The 14,566-nt window shown below is 42.5% G+C and overlaps 1 long non-coding RNA gene across 1 annotated transcript; it reads left to right on the forward strand.

Moving 5' to 3' along the window:
- The first annotated feature begins 1,984 nt into the window (after positions 1-1,984).
- LOC137468904 (uncharacterized) lies at positions 1,985-9,068 on the forward strand. Its single transcript, XR_010996245.1, has 2 exons — positions 1,985-2,361; positions 8,633-9,068. It is a non-coding gene; the product is annotated as an uncharacterized lncRNA (long non-coding RNA).
- The last annotated feature ends 5,498 nt before the right edge of the window (positions 9,069-14,566 follow it).

A 14,566-nucleotide genomic window follows, 5' to 3' on the forward strand; every position in this document is an offset into this window, starting at 1 on the left:
CGCCGCTGGTGCCTGTGGTCACGCTCAGTGTAGGAATACAGGGTGCGGGAAGGTGTTGGCGGAGCTTGGAGTGGCGGGCAAAGCCCCAGCAGGGCTGCACAGGCAAAGGAAAGTGCCCGTGTGTGAGTACACGGGCCTGGGCTTCGGACAGGAGAGAGTTGCACAGTTCAGGGTGGTGGTTACCTACTGAAAAGTGCTTGTCACCATGGTGACCAAGCAATGCCGCATCTGCCTGGGAGTGGAAAGCAACAGTCGCAGAGCTTTACTGTGTGAGACCAGTGGGTTAAATGCAGCTGGCTTCACCTTTTGAAGCCAGGGATCACAATCTGTGTTCAATTTGTATATATACCTATGATGCAAATTGGTTGGAACATGCCTGACACCAACACAGTAACTATATGCATACAAGGAATACCCCAGGAATGTGTGCTGGTGTCCAGTGCAAGCTGTGTCTTCCTAAAAGAACTCTACAGAAGTGTTAGCAGCAACCCGGAGTGCACCAGGGCACGAGGGTGGAGGTGGCAAAGCTATTGTCTGTCTAGTACTTTGAATAGTAAACCCAGTTTTATCTGAAGATTAAGATGTGTTGGTGTCTTTGGGGCTGGGACTCACCAAATTTTAGCTAAGGGCCTTCGGGACTACAAAATATTCAAATTTATGTTTTAGGTAGTTAAAAGTGCATCAGTGTATATTTACATATTAGTTTAACATACATCTGTTGAATTTTAAGCCAAAATATCTGATGTAACTTTATTTGTTGGAGGTAGTGTTTTTTTCATTTGTTTGTGATGCATTCAAATAACACTTCTAGCTGTCCATCTTCAGGCATACCAAGAACTTTACTGATGTAATGGAACTTGGGGATTGTTTTTTTTTTTGTTTGTTTGGGATTTTGGGTGTTTTTGTTTGGTTGTTTTGGTTGTTGGGATTTTTGTTTGTTTGCTTTGGTTTTTGTTTGGGTTTTTTTTTTATTTTGGTGGGGTTTTTACTGGTTGTTTGGTTGGGGATTTGGGGTGTTTTTTATTTCTTTCTTTGTGAGTGGTATTTTTTTTTTTTTTTACGTTTTGCCCCCAGCATACCATAATAAGTTGTTACTGCTCCATGCAAACTTTGGTCCTTTTCAGGAAGTCCTAAATATTCATTCAAAAAAAAAAAAATTCTCTAAAAGCCCTCATCACTGGTGGCTCTCAAGAAGGTTAACAGCAAACTCCCCTGACCCTCTGATAAAATTCTCTGTTCCTGGATGTCTCTCTAAGAAGAGGGTAGCTCCTATACATGATCTAAGAGACTTGTCTAGTTCTGATATGTGGGAACTCAAAGACCTTCAACCAGAAGGAGGGAAACAAAAACCCCAGAAAAGAAAAGAAAAAAGAAATCAGGAGGGAGGGAAGGAGGAAAGAAAGGAAAGGAAAAGGAAAAGGAAAAAAAGGAAAAGGAAAAGGAAAAGGAAAAGGAAAAGGAAAAGGAAAAGGAAAAGGAAAAGGAAAAGGAAAAGGAAAGGAGGAAGGGAGGGAGGGAGGGAGGGGTTTCATCATTATCTGAGTCTCCTTAGGATTATGGAGAATGAAGTTTGGGTGATGGAAGTAGTGGCAGATTCCTGAAGCATCTGGGGAGAATTTTGTTGCAGATGGACTTTTGAGTCCAAGAACTGCTTGCACTTCAGAAGAAAATGCCCATTAGGGAGGTGAAAAACACCACTCCTGTGTGAGCTCCTCAGGGTGGGTCCAGCTGGTAAGGCAGTGCTGTGCTGTCAGCACTTGAGCGTGCCCCAGATGAGCTGGGATATGTGTGCATATCCAGGCAGAGTCAGGATCCCCAAAAGGAAATTAGCCATATTAGCATAGGGTGACTTAGGCTAATCTCCCCCATTTCTGAGCAGAATTTGCTGGGTCTCCAAGCACATGTGGTTATATTGTTTCCAGCTCTGTAGTTATTTGGGACACAACTGCCCATGACCAACTCCAGGAAAAGTAGGCAGTAGCTGTATGAGGTACTGAAGCACCACCAACCCTGCTGTCAACTCTACTAAAGCTGGGTTGGCAACACCCCTTAGAGAAGGGCTGAGTTGGGTACAATAACATTTATGACTGAGGATAATGGTCTCTCAGAAACATCCTTATTGCTTCTATTTTCTTATCTTTGGAGTCTTGAGAGATACAATTCCAGTTCCTTTCTGCCTTCTCTCCTTTCCCAGTCCCTTTTCTTTCTTTCTCCTCATCTTACACTGGAAAAGTGTAGTGGAAATCTCTACATCCAAACCAAATTTTGCCTATACTCCTCAGAACCCACCAGCCATCTCTGGCACTGCCTTGGGGGATCCCTGCTTGGTGTAGCCACATCCTTTGAGACCACCCAGCTCAGGTAACTTTGCTGTAGCTAAACCTGGCAGAAAGCCCTGCTCCCTGTCACCCTTCCTCCCTTCCCCTTCCCAGGCCACTGAGAGAAAGGCAGCAGCAGCAGAATTACCTGGCTGCTTTTCAGAGCAATGTATCCCAGAGCAGTGAGGCAGTGGCCTCAACCACTCAGTATAATTAAACTCAAGCATCATTTTTGTGTAGCGTGTGCCGTGGCAACCACAGCAGTTATTCCCATTCAGCTGGAAGGTTTAGAAGGCAGAGATGTGGTATTTCACAAAAGATCCTCCTTGTAGGCAGGGCCTTAAACCATTTCATTGAATTAAATACTTTCAAGAAGCAAAGAGTATCAGAAGGGGGGGAAATGTACAGGGTAGGACCACACTATTTCTGGCTGTAGTTCAATAACAGTTCTTGAGGCAGCACCTGATATACTGTTAGGGTGAAAAAGGTTTTTTATACCTAGTGCTTTGGCTCCCAGATAGCATCTCTGTTTCTTTTTCTCATTCTCTCTTGGGTCCCTGGAGAAGCAATATATTGTCTTCCCTCTAGTTAAAGAGAGTAGGGGTTAATTGCATAGACAGGTCACTCTGTTTCTGCTGAAGGTGAAAAGCAAAGGGCTTGCTAATTTGTGCACACAGACAGGAGGATATGGCAGTGTACTGTCAGCCATTCCAGGGACCATCAGTAAGGCAGGGTGAAGCAGCTTGGCACAGTACACGCAGCACTTGCCAGAGCAAAGCTCTGGGGCAGGGTAGCAGAAAGAGAAATGCTGATAAAGAAAAGCCAGTCAGAAGAGAAGGGAAAAACATAATAAAAGACAGGGGATCAGATTGCTTGGTTGTGATACATGACCCTAAGTTCTTTTAGCACCATTATGGGGAAAGAAATGTGGCCACAGTACTTTTGCATCCTAGCTATTCTGGACTCTTAACACACTTAATATACAAGCCAGGTAGTGCAATTACCAAGGACAGAGCAGCAAGAACAATCTGGCTTGTGCCAAAGGGGCTGTGAAATCCCTTGCCACTCAGGGTGGGCTCTATGTATTTTATGCTGAAGGTCCTGAGACAGACAGCCAGAACCTGGGTCATGATTTGCTGAAAGGAGCAGCAGAACTGGAGAGACTAGAGTTGGAGCTCCTGCAGTGCAGGCTTGGACTTCTTCAGGGCTTATGGTTTGAGTATTGCTGCCAATGAATGCAAAGGAAATTTGACAACTACCCTCAGCTAGTGCAGGAGAATAATATCACATAAGTCTTGCATAGTGCTTTCCAACACAAGATCTCATATCTGTATCATTACTGATAGATTTTTGTCTTATCAAACAAATATATGGAGAAGGCAAGTGAAGTTGTCCAAAATTGCCTGATAAACTGGTGGTAAAACTAATAGGAAACCTGCTGCCTCACACTGCCAACTGAGTTCACTTGTCACACACAAGGGCACAAAACATAAGGCTGCTGTCTTCCTCTCAGTCCTTCTGAGCTAAAGGAGATAGCTCTCTCCGAGGCTGTAGATACTGAGGTGTCCTATGCCAGGATGGCAGATGCCTGCGCTGTGTGGCTCCTATGCCCTGTGAGGATCATTGTCCAGACAGCATGTCTCACTTTGTAACTGGTCTGAAGTATTCCTTCCTCACGTGGAATGGCAAATGGTGGGGAGGTAACTGGATTCATCTCCCTTGTAGGCCTTTCCCTGGGACTTGTTACACAGATTCCAGATGGTACAAAGCCCCTGCTGCTTGGATCTGCACAAAAACCTGTGTCTTCTTCAACCTATTTCACAACAGATTTGGCTCACTCTTGGTCGGTTGCTATTTGTACAAATTAAGCTGAGCTGCCAAGAACGTTTGCAAACAGTGTAAAGCAAAGTGGGATGTACAAAGCAAGTCAAAATAGGTCTCAAATCTGGCAAAATGCCTGCAGGTGCTTATAACATTTGACTTACTCTAGCCCATGTACTACCCACCCACACAGTCATTCATCCAGCTTTTTCCTGCCCTCACGCCCACACACACTCACCCTTCACAGATTCATTCACCTTCTCTTCCTCCCACCATTTTCTCTTCCAAACACAGTCATTCCCTCACACAAATATACCCTAGACACAGTCTTTGTTCCCCACATACAAGCACACACACATTTTTGAGTGCTGAGTGCAGTGACTGTAGGTGGTGTGTAACAGACGATGCTGTAATCTTATACCTATGCTGTGAAAAAGCCTTTGGGATTAGTGAGCTGAGAGCTCTGATTGTTGTTACTTTCATGTCAAATACCACTAATCCAGTTTATGGGGCTGACTGTTCATCCTTTCCTGAACTCTGCCATTGTTTTCCAGGGGATGTCTCTTTCTGCTAGTCTTCCTCCTACTTCACTTTGCCTCTTTCTCCCTATGCTTTTCCTTTTCCACGTTGCTGCCCTAGACCAAGGTGTTTCAGAGAGCTTGGCCATCCCGTTATCTCTCCATGACCTAACACTGGCCCTGATTACCTCACTGAGAGGATAAGCAGGGATGAGCAATGAGCCTGCCATGCAGCATGGGGCACAGGGCAAGAAATCCTGCAAGGTATAGTGAGGTCAGAGGCAGAGACGGTAAGTGGTGGGGTGGATCTTGCTGCCATCCGAGCAGCGCTGAGTCCGCCTGGCATTGAGCCTGCCTCTAATGGAATGTGACCCACCGCTGGGAATGAGCTCATCTGTAATCCACTTAATTGAGTTTTATGAGCAGGATCCTCACATCGGGGAGCCAGCCTGCCTTCTTCCTAGCACTCACCCTCCTTTGCTCGCTGCCTGGGGAGGAGAAGGGGAGTGGGGGGGGTGTGTGCACTACTCCATCAAGCTGGTGGTAGTCTGGCTTCTGATTTTCTGCCTGCCCTGGAGAATGTGCAGGGGGCTGGACAGACATGCTCTTCAAGACACCCACTGCCTCCTGGTGTAATGTTTGCTTCTGCTGCAGGATGCTCAAATTTCCATGTAACTATTGGTAATGCTGTCAGGACTGCAGAGCCTTAAGTTTTCCCAGCTCTGTGGAAAGCACTGAGTACTCGGAGGAGATGCTCTCATGTATGCATGAACCACCTTAACTGTGAGTCCAAGTGTGATGGGGCAGAGTCACTCTGATCTCCCTCCTCCTTTCAGTGTGCAGTGATCTAACTAGTGAAGCTGTCAGGATCCTGTAAGAGCCTTTGTTTATACTGTAATGTCTTGCCATCTTTAGCATTTGCATCATCATTTGTTTGTACTATGTGAATTGGTCACATAAGAATCAGCTAACAGAAATTTGTCTGCTGTCTGCCAAGGGATTTGCAGGCTTGAGTCTGTCTGGTGAAAGATGCAGCCTTTTCTCTTAGTGAAGCAGAACAAAGGGAGAAAGTGAGGGAGAGAGGCTTCTCCCCAAGGGAGTGTTACTTTCCTTGGAAAAGCCTAGTAGAGACCCTCTGATATGCGAAATTTGGGATATATTCCCTTCAGTGCTGGCATAAATGTCTGTATTTGAAATAAGTACTGTCTGTCACTTCTGGTGTACTTTGTAGAAGAAAACTTTTCATGGTTTCAGATCAAGTGTTGAATACACATTGCAGAGCAGTAGCTCAGTGGTTTCACAAATCCATAACTTTAGGGAAAGGTCATGGCATATAGAAAGGGAAGTGTACTGACATGTTAACACAAAGCCCATAACAGACCTGTGCTGGGAACAGCAGGGTCACCACTCTGTATTCAGGTGTTTCTTAAAATCCCCAGACACTGGATTCATGTAAATACATGATACCAAAAGATCTCATTTTTGTGAATATGTGTTTTTCATCTTCACAGTTGCAGACAATACTGAAAAATTGGACCAGAAGAAATCTGAGGATTCAAAATGCAGAGAGAAAATAAAAAATCTATATGGATTCTTCTATATGTGTTTTTTTTTTTTTTTGGTTGGTTGGTTTAATTAAGTTTTTTTTTTTTTGCTGTTTTTTTTTTGAATGGCATGTGTTTTAAACCAATCTGACACAGAGATAGATACAATGACATTCTATTGACATCCCAATGCTGAGCTGCTATAATGACTGTACAGGGTGGTTCAGATAAAGTGCCTGTTTTCTTCCCTTCTGCTTTTTGAATTCAGGACTCTCTCAATTATAAAATCATAGAATCATAGAATAGTTTATGTTGAAAGGGACCTTTAAAGGTCATCTAGTGCAATGAGTAGGGACATCTTCAGCTAGATCAGTCTATTCAGAACCCAGTTCACCCTGAACTTGAATATGAGTTCACCCTGAGCTCACCCTGAACCTTGGATATTTCCAGGGATAAGGCACCCTCATAATTAAACATTTATTCCTTGTAACTATTCTATCATCTTGTATTGTAAACCCACTACTACTTGTCCTGTCATAATAGGACCTGCTAAAATGTCTGTCCCCATTTTCTTATAAGTCCTCTTCAGGTACTGAAAAGCCTCATTAAGGTCTTCCTTCAGCCATCTCTTCTCTAGACTGAGCAGCCCCAACACTCTCAGTCTTTTCTCATAAGAGAAGTGTTTTAGTCTTTGGATTGTTTTTTCTTACCATCCCCTGAATCTGCTCCATCAGGTCCATGTTTTTCCTATGCTGTGGACCCCAGAGCTGGAGACAGTGCTCCAGGTGGGGTCTCATGAGAGCAGACCAGGGGAATAGAATCCCCTCTCTTGATTTGCTGGTCATGCTGTTTTTGAAGCACCCCAGGATGTTCTTGGCTCTCTGGGCTGAAAGCGCATAGTGCTGGCTCAGGACCAGCCTCTGATTCATTAGAGTTGCTCTCGTTCCCTTAATTCCCCAATCTGTATTGAAACTGGGTTGCCCCGACCCAGGTGCTGGATGATGTATGTGTCTTTGTTGAACCTCCTGAGGTTCATATGGGCCTGCTTTTTAAGCTAGTCCAGGTCCTCTGGATGGCATCCCATTTTTCAGGCATGTCAACCACACCACTGATCTTGCTGACATCTGCAAACTTGCGAGGATGTGCTTGATCCCCGATTGTATTGATGAAGACATTAAACAGTAGTGGTCCCAGTACAGACCCCTGAGAGACACCACTTGTCACTGGTCTCCATCTGGACATTGTGCTTGTTTTAGTAGTTGACTACTATCCTCTGGATGGGATTATCCAACCAGTTCCTCATCAGCTGTTGTTTTTCAAAGAAAGTATTTTTGTCTCACAGTCACCTACAATGCAAATCCAGCCAGGTCAGCAATTCTAATGCCTTTCTGCTTTTTTCTAGACTTTTGCAAAATAAGCGCTGCAGGAATTAAACATTCTTCCAGTACCCAGCATCTCACTCACACATTTCCCCTCTGTCCCAGCTCCACATACACATATGTGTGAAGAAGGGCTTCACTCACACACAAGGACTCCACTACTCTAGTGCTACCAACACAACAGATAAATTTGTTGCAAATTTCTGAAAGACTGATATTCAGTTGGACAAACTTAGACAGAGACTGCCTTGGAGTCAACAACAATATTTTTTTTTCTTTCATACTCTTTACTTTAAAATCTGCAAACAGTCATCCCAGCATTACGTGAAGTCCCCAAATGTCCATGCAATCTGGATAGAGGTAACACTGTTCCGATGAATCCAATGCTGGAAATATATTGTCCCACTTAAATACATTCTTCTGTTATGTCCTTTCACTATGAAACTCTTGACATGATGTTCGATGCTATTTTATCCCTTGAGTAATACTTAGCTTTAAAAATGGTAGGAGACCCTTGGTATTGCCTCCGACTCTCTGTTTGTAGGATCTGCACAAAACATATGGTACATAGAGAAAGGAAGAGCTGTTAAAAGGATGAAAGCTGTTCTAGTAAATGTGGTTGTTAGGAGCCAGTGCAATATCTGTCATCGATGAAAGCAAAATATTTTAGGGTATTTGTACTTTATGGCACAAATATTTTTTAGAGAAGTTTGGTAAAAATATTTTTTTTGAGAAGTACACTGTCCAGGATATTTCTGATGTCATGTCTTATAGCACTAGAAATGTCAAAGTTTCTGCAAAGATCTGCACACTTTCACTCCACTACCACTTCAATCCCAAAGAGAAACTTGTATGTCATTTCCTACCTGTCCATAATAGCTGGCCTAAGAAAAGACCCTCTCCACAGCATTTGCCTCATGTGTAGATGTTCAGTCAATAGCAGGAGATATCTTGTATATCTAGGACAGAGGCAATCTTGAAGTAGCTGAGACTGAAATAATAATAATGCTGCTCTTTCCTCTTTCTTCCCCCACTAAATATATTGCTTCCAGGCCATTTTCCAGATTTGCTGGTGTGGCTGAGCTAAAAGCAGGAGTCAGAGTGCTGACAGGGGCTATGCTGTGCTGTGGAGGTCCATAACACATCAGCTGTGGAAGGTCGTGCATCTCACCACTCTCAGTAATAAATACACAGCTTGGCTCTTCAGCCTCGCCCTCCCCCGGTAAGCTCTGCACATACATCTACAAAACACCCACTTGCATGCATGCCTATAAACAAGCAAACAAATCATGCCATCATGCCACCTAAAAAACAAATTGAACAATTCCTCCTACAGCCTGGGAAGGAAAAGAAGAAAAGATTATGCTGGTTTTTCTATTTCTGAAATATTGAAGAGCTACTTAGCTACTATTGTGACAGAAAGGTAGATAACTAGGTTGATTTCACAGTAAGAAAGGAAGAGGAAACTGTGGAAGACAGAGATAGAGAGAAGGAAGCTTTGTGTGTGTCTCAGTCAGCTTGATTAGTGGCTTTCTCCTGAATCCTCAATGGAGCAGCCTCCATGGGTCAATCTCATTAGAGATGAAAAAGAAGAGCTGCAGGAGTCCACACTGAGCTTTACTTAAAAAGTTTGACAGCAGGGCCACTGCTCAGGCTCAGAGGAACAACAAGGTGAGGAGGTGACTGAGGTGGAGATGTCTGTGACAGCAACCAAGAGGAGAGGTCTGTTTCTAACAACAAATCAATGGCAAGACACCATGACAAGTAGATGCTGAGAAGACAATTTTCCAAATGAGCTGACTAACCCACAGGTGACATTTTCCTATAGGTTCTTGGAGAGTGCATCAAAGGTGATTCTGAGAAATGAATCTGTTTCACAACCAACAAGTAAGGTTTTAAGGTCAGCAGCCTTCATGGGGCAGCGTGAGGCCTACGAAATTTTCTCAAGGAAAGAAATCTAAATAGCATTAAAAATCATCAGGATCCTTAATGTTGTGGTATTTGATATCAAAAAGAAATTGTAAGGGAGGAGGAAAAAATCTGAAGTTCCTGAGGGTAGCTGAACTAGTAACCCAATCTGTTTTCTAGAGAATATTTTCCATGCAGAAGATTACCAGGTGGCTATCACAGATATCAGGAAAGGAGTCAAGAAATTATTTTGCTGTATTCAGTCTGCAGTTGCTACATGCAATTGCCCTCGATTTCTCACTGTAGAAAGGGGCTGAGTGATGCTTTCCTTCCTCAGGGGTAGAGTGACATTGGGTCCTGCTTGTGAAATGCTCTTCCATCCTCTAGTGCAACACAGTGTTCCAGTGCTGTGAATGGGGTTACAGATGGAGTTGTGGACATTTGGTGTCTGTTCCAGGGGGCAAGAGGGGAAAAGGCACGTGGGGGGTATGTGTGGGAAAAGTTTGTAGTGGATCTGATCCTCCTCTATCAATTCTGTGGAGAGAAAAAATGGGATATTGACTATCACTTCATGGATTTTGCAAGATCTGTGGTGATATGAGTTTCCTGCAGTAGATTAGGGTCAATTTCTGTATTGTCAGAAGTGGTCATGTGCTTTGGTTTATGTATTTTTGAGGTAATTGAAGGCTGGGGCTGGTTGGCAGTGTCAGAAAACCACTGCTTCAGACTTCCAATGGGATTATAACTTAAAAAGCAACAAAACATTGCAGGGCATGAGAGTTTCCCATGACTTCTCCAGTGTTGCTTACAATACACCTGTTCTATCTATAGCTGTCATAGCCAGGGGTACCACACTTCCACCCTCAAACCCTCTGAGACACTCCTAAAATGGAATCCTGTGTCTAGCCTGTTCTTTGCCTGCATCCCTTTACTCCAGTTGCCTGTGATCCCAGTTGGTCTTGGCTCAGCAGTCCTTTTGTTTGGAGCTGTGTGACCTTGTGCTGATTACAGGCAGTAAGACAACGTTCTCAAAGCAAGATATGGTTAATCAAAGCAGTATTGTAGGCCATTAAAGCAAAACCTTTCTATTCGTTCCCTCTGGTAGTAGGACAGCTGCTTTTGCTTTTCCAGTCCTTCAATGGATCGGGTTTTTTTGTGAGTTTGGGCTCCATAAAAGTATTTCCTTTTTCCTGTCTCTGAGGAAATTTTCTTAAAGCCATATTGATGCTTTGGTCGAAATTCTTAGGCAAAATTCCCCTCATGATGAAGAAATAACATTTTTCCAGGAATTATAGCAAGTTACTCTCTGTTAGCGACCCTAGCTGTGTTTAGTTAAGGTGCTTATTTAGAGCTAAGACAATACTCTGAAGCTTGTTTTCTGTTTTCTCTTTTTTTTTTTTTTTTTTTTTTTTTTTTTTTTTTTTTAAATAACTCTTTCCTCTGCAGTTTTTATTTAAAGCCTGCTCTGTGGAGGTAATAGCCCTTGCAGTCCAACAAGACCCTGTGAAAAAATTCCTGTTTACCTGCTCTGTAATATCACTGATCAACCCCAGATCCTTCATTACATTTTCATTTTAATATTTAGTTCTGTTATGAGGTAATCTGGAGAAATCAAATGAGGGTATGAAATTTAATTTTGCAGAGGTTCCCCCAAAATTGCCAGCCAATTACTCTGGGTCTGAATCAATAGCATGCAAGAGAAGTGCTCTGTGTTGCATCCTCTAATTCTCACTGTTGGCAATCTCCATTGTGTAGAGAAGCTCGCAGAGGCAGACATTCATTTTAATATTCCCATTAGAACAATCCTGCTAATACAAGTGATTTAAGAACAGACTTTTGTTGTAGAAATAATAGCTTAAGTGGAGGTGGAACCTCCTCTATACATCTTTCTTTTTTTCTTTTGAAATCTCAGGGCCTACTGCATATTATATGTCACAGGAAATATTGGTGTAACTGCATATTGTAATTTGCTTGCAGCACGTATTGTGGAAGGTATCAATGAAGTGTTTGACAATGATAGCAATACGGGAAAAATCTTTTTTATGTTCTAGCAATTTTTTTTATCAAGCTATTTAAGTCTCTTACTATTTGTTGGTGGTGTAATATAACAAGGAGCACTGTGTAATTAATGCTGCATCCAAACTGAAAACATTGCTTGTAATGTCTCCTGGCTTGTAAAATAAAATCTTGCCAGAAAAGGCCTCTTCACCTAAGAGACAGGCGTTTACGTGATCAAGGACTTCCCTCCACATCCTCCCATCTCTGCAATCAATTGTGTAGTTGTGAATGATGGAGTCTACAAATGGAAATGTCAGTCAGAAAGTGTTTATGCAATTTTGAAAATAGTGTAGATACTGTAGTTGAATCTCAGAGAGATAAGATTACACTGTATGTGTCTGTTTTTGTGTCTGTGTGTAAGAAAGAAAGAGCAAGAGGGAGATTGCATTGTGTTAGAAAAAAGGAATGACAGTGTATATAAGAGAGAGATAAAATTGTGTTTCAGGGCCTCTGTGTCAGAAAGATGTCATTGTGCAGGTCTGTGTGTAGCTGTCCTTATGCTAAAGAGAAGGTCTGTATGTGTTTAGAGGGAGAGATGATGGTGTATTTGCATTGCAGACATGGAGTGTGTTAGAGAATGTATGCATGTGTGTGTATGCATATGAGTAAGAGAGCCTGTACTGTGCATTAAACATTTAGGAAAGTCATACTGCATAAGTCAGTTGCAATTTTGTTTACAAAGGAAACCCCTTGTCAGAGTTTTAGAAACATTTTTCCCAAATTCTGAATTTCCTAGGGCATCTTATACTTTTTCACTCAAAGCAAATTTAGTAGTTCCTATTAAAGTATTTGTGAAGAGGCAAAGCTGTATTTAGGGAAATATGAATTATAAAATTATGCCTGAAAAAAAGTCAGTTGGAATAAATGTTCGTTTCATTGATGAACAGCATTTGGAGTAAACAGAAAAAAACAAAATTATCAGAACTTGCATTTTGCCTGAAGTAAATTTTAATGTCACTTGTTGGGTATTTCAACAATACCCAACAAGTGATAAATTCATTCAAGACAGTAAGTTACCAAAAAACATCTTTCCTTCCAGAAAACATGAACATGTAGTGGTGATTCAGAAGCTGGGAGTTGTGATATATACCTGCATTTTTAAACAGAATGCATTATATCCTTTTTCACAAGTAATTTGTGACTCTAAACTCCCTGATAAAAGCATTCTTTCTTTTTTTCTTTTTTTTTTTTAATACAGAAAGTAGTCATGTGAATGGTGTATTTATCTTAGTTGAGAAGAGGTAACATTTTGGATATGCTAGAAAAAAAATATGGCTGAGACATATGATGGGGAATTAAGATGTGCTGAAAAGAGGAAATGGAATTCTTCTGTCTTCTCCTTCACTTTCCCTGCATCTTGACAGCAATGCCTCTGCTTCCCTGTATCTAACTTATGGCCAGCTCTCAGCACCAGACACCCTCTGTCTGTACAGCTCTGCTGGGGGCACATGGCCCCTTTGGATGTGGCCACACTGTGTTCTGCTTCTATGGACATGGGCTGAGTCTGTGAGGCACTCTGGCATTGGAACACACAAAGCTGAGCCCACTTTCTGTGGCCTGCCATTTAGGCACTCCATCTATTTTCACCTTACTCAGGAATAAAATTGAAGTGGACCACTGATAAATGCTTAAAATGTTTTAATCTGACCTTGGTTTCGTCATTTAGGTGATTTAGGCTGCTTTTATTGCTGTACAGTTTTGTACTGTGTGCATACATGTAAGAGTAGGTCTCTGTATCTTCTCCTGATTACAATCTCCAAGGGGACTGGAATCTCCAAACTACCTCACATAGTAGGTAGGGGAGAGCCAAGTGGTCAGGACTTGCTTCTGCTAATCTGAATGCAGCATCTGCATATAGGCTGCTGTTCTCCACAGTTGGGATTCATGTGCCCAGCACTTCCATGTCATGGCAACCTTAGAAAAAGCTGCTGGACTGCCAGGACTGTCACCACACAGGTTTTTACAGAAGTACTTGGCATCCTTCACATCTTCTTCTAACAAGGGGAAGAAGATCTGCCTAGAAAGACCTGTACAAGAGGCAGGAAGAAGTTAGGGGGCACAAAGGGATATTTGTGTTTGGTCAGCAATGGTTGTCTCCCTGGGATGGAGTCCAAACCTTACTGCAGGCAGCCTTTTACTATCAACAGCCATAAATCCATGAACTCCTTGTTATTAAATGAGATCCCTCTGTGTCATTCTGTAGGACCCTTGTTGGAATTCAGCAGTGGTTAACTTCTGTCTATAAGTTTTCCTTCTTGGTCTATAGCAATCTCACTTCTGGCTGCAAGTCTGATGACAGGCTCAAGGCATGAGGAAGGGTGAGATGAATATTGAAGAGAAGTACGTAAAGACAGAGCTCTTTCATCTGTTTCAGCACTAACCCAAATGGAAACCATCCTGCAGCCATGCAGGGTAGCCATTAAACATCTGGACCACTTTATGCTATAACATGATGAAACTTTCCCTATCCCTCACTCTCAAGTAAGATGATATGCAGACACCTATTCAAATACTTAACCCTCTCTGTGCTCATTCCCCAAGAGAACAAGGCTGTCTAACTCGAGACCGTGCAGGTTTCAGTGGTCAAGGAGTGTGGCTCTGCTATGCTTAGACAACACTGGCACATCTTGTCTTGGTAGCTGTGTCTCTGCACAGTAACACCCAACACATCCTCCCCTTCCTACTGTCATGCACTTTGCCAGTTCTCTTATGTGCTCTTGTGTTTATGTGCACTGCCAGGTTTGCCACCTGTCAGCACCTTCTTGTGGTTCTTCTTACATTTTCTCCTATTTTTGCAAAGCCACAGCTCCTAGAGTCAGGTGGTTGCATGAAAGTTCTGGCTGTCATTTTAAAAGAGATGCAGATTTGTAGCTTTTTTGGTTGTGGAAAAAACTTGTAAATGTAGTGCTACATTTGGATTAAAAGAAACAAAATAAAAAGACACACTCTTGTTTAGTTGCTTGATTTCTATGTCAACTTAATGGGGAGTACACAGCTCAGGTTTTTAGTTATGCAGTGTA

This window comes from Anomalospiza imberbis, chromosome 2, assembly GCF_031753505.1.
Source record: "Anomalospiza imberbis isolate Cuckoo-Finch-1a 21T00152 chromosome 2, ASM3175350v1, whole genome shotgun sequence".
NCBI lineage: Eukaryota > Metazoa > Chordata > Aves > Passeriformes > Viduidae > Anomalospiza > Anomalospiza imberbis.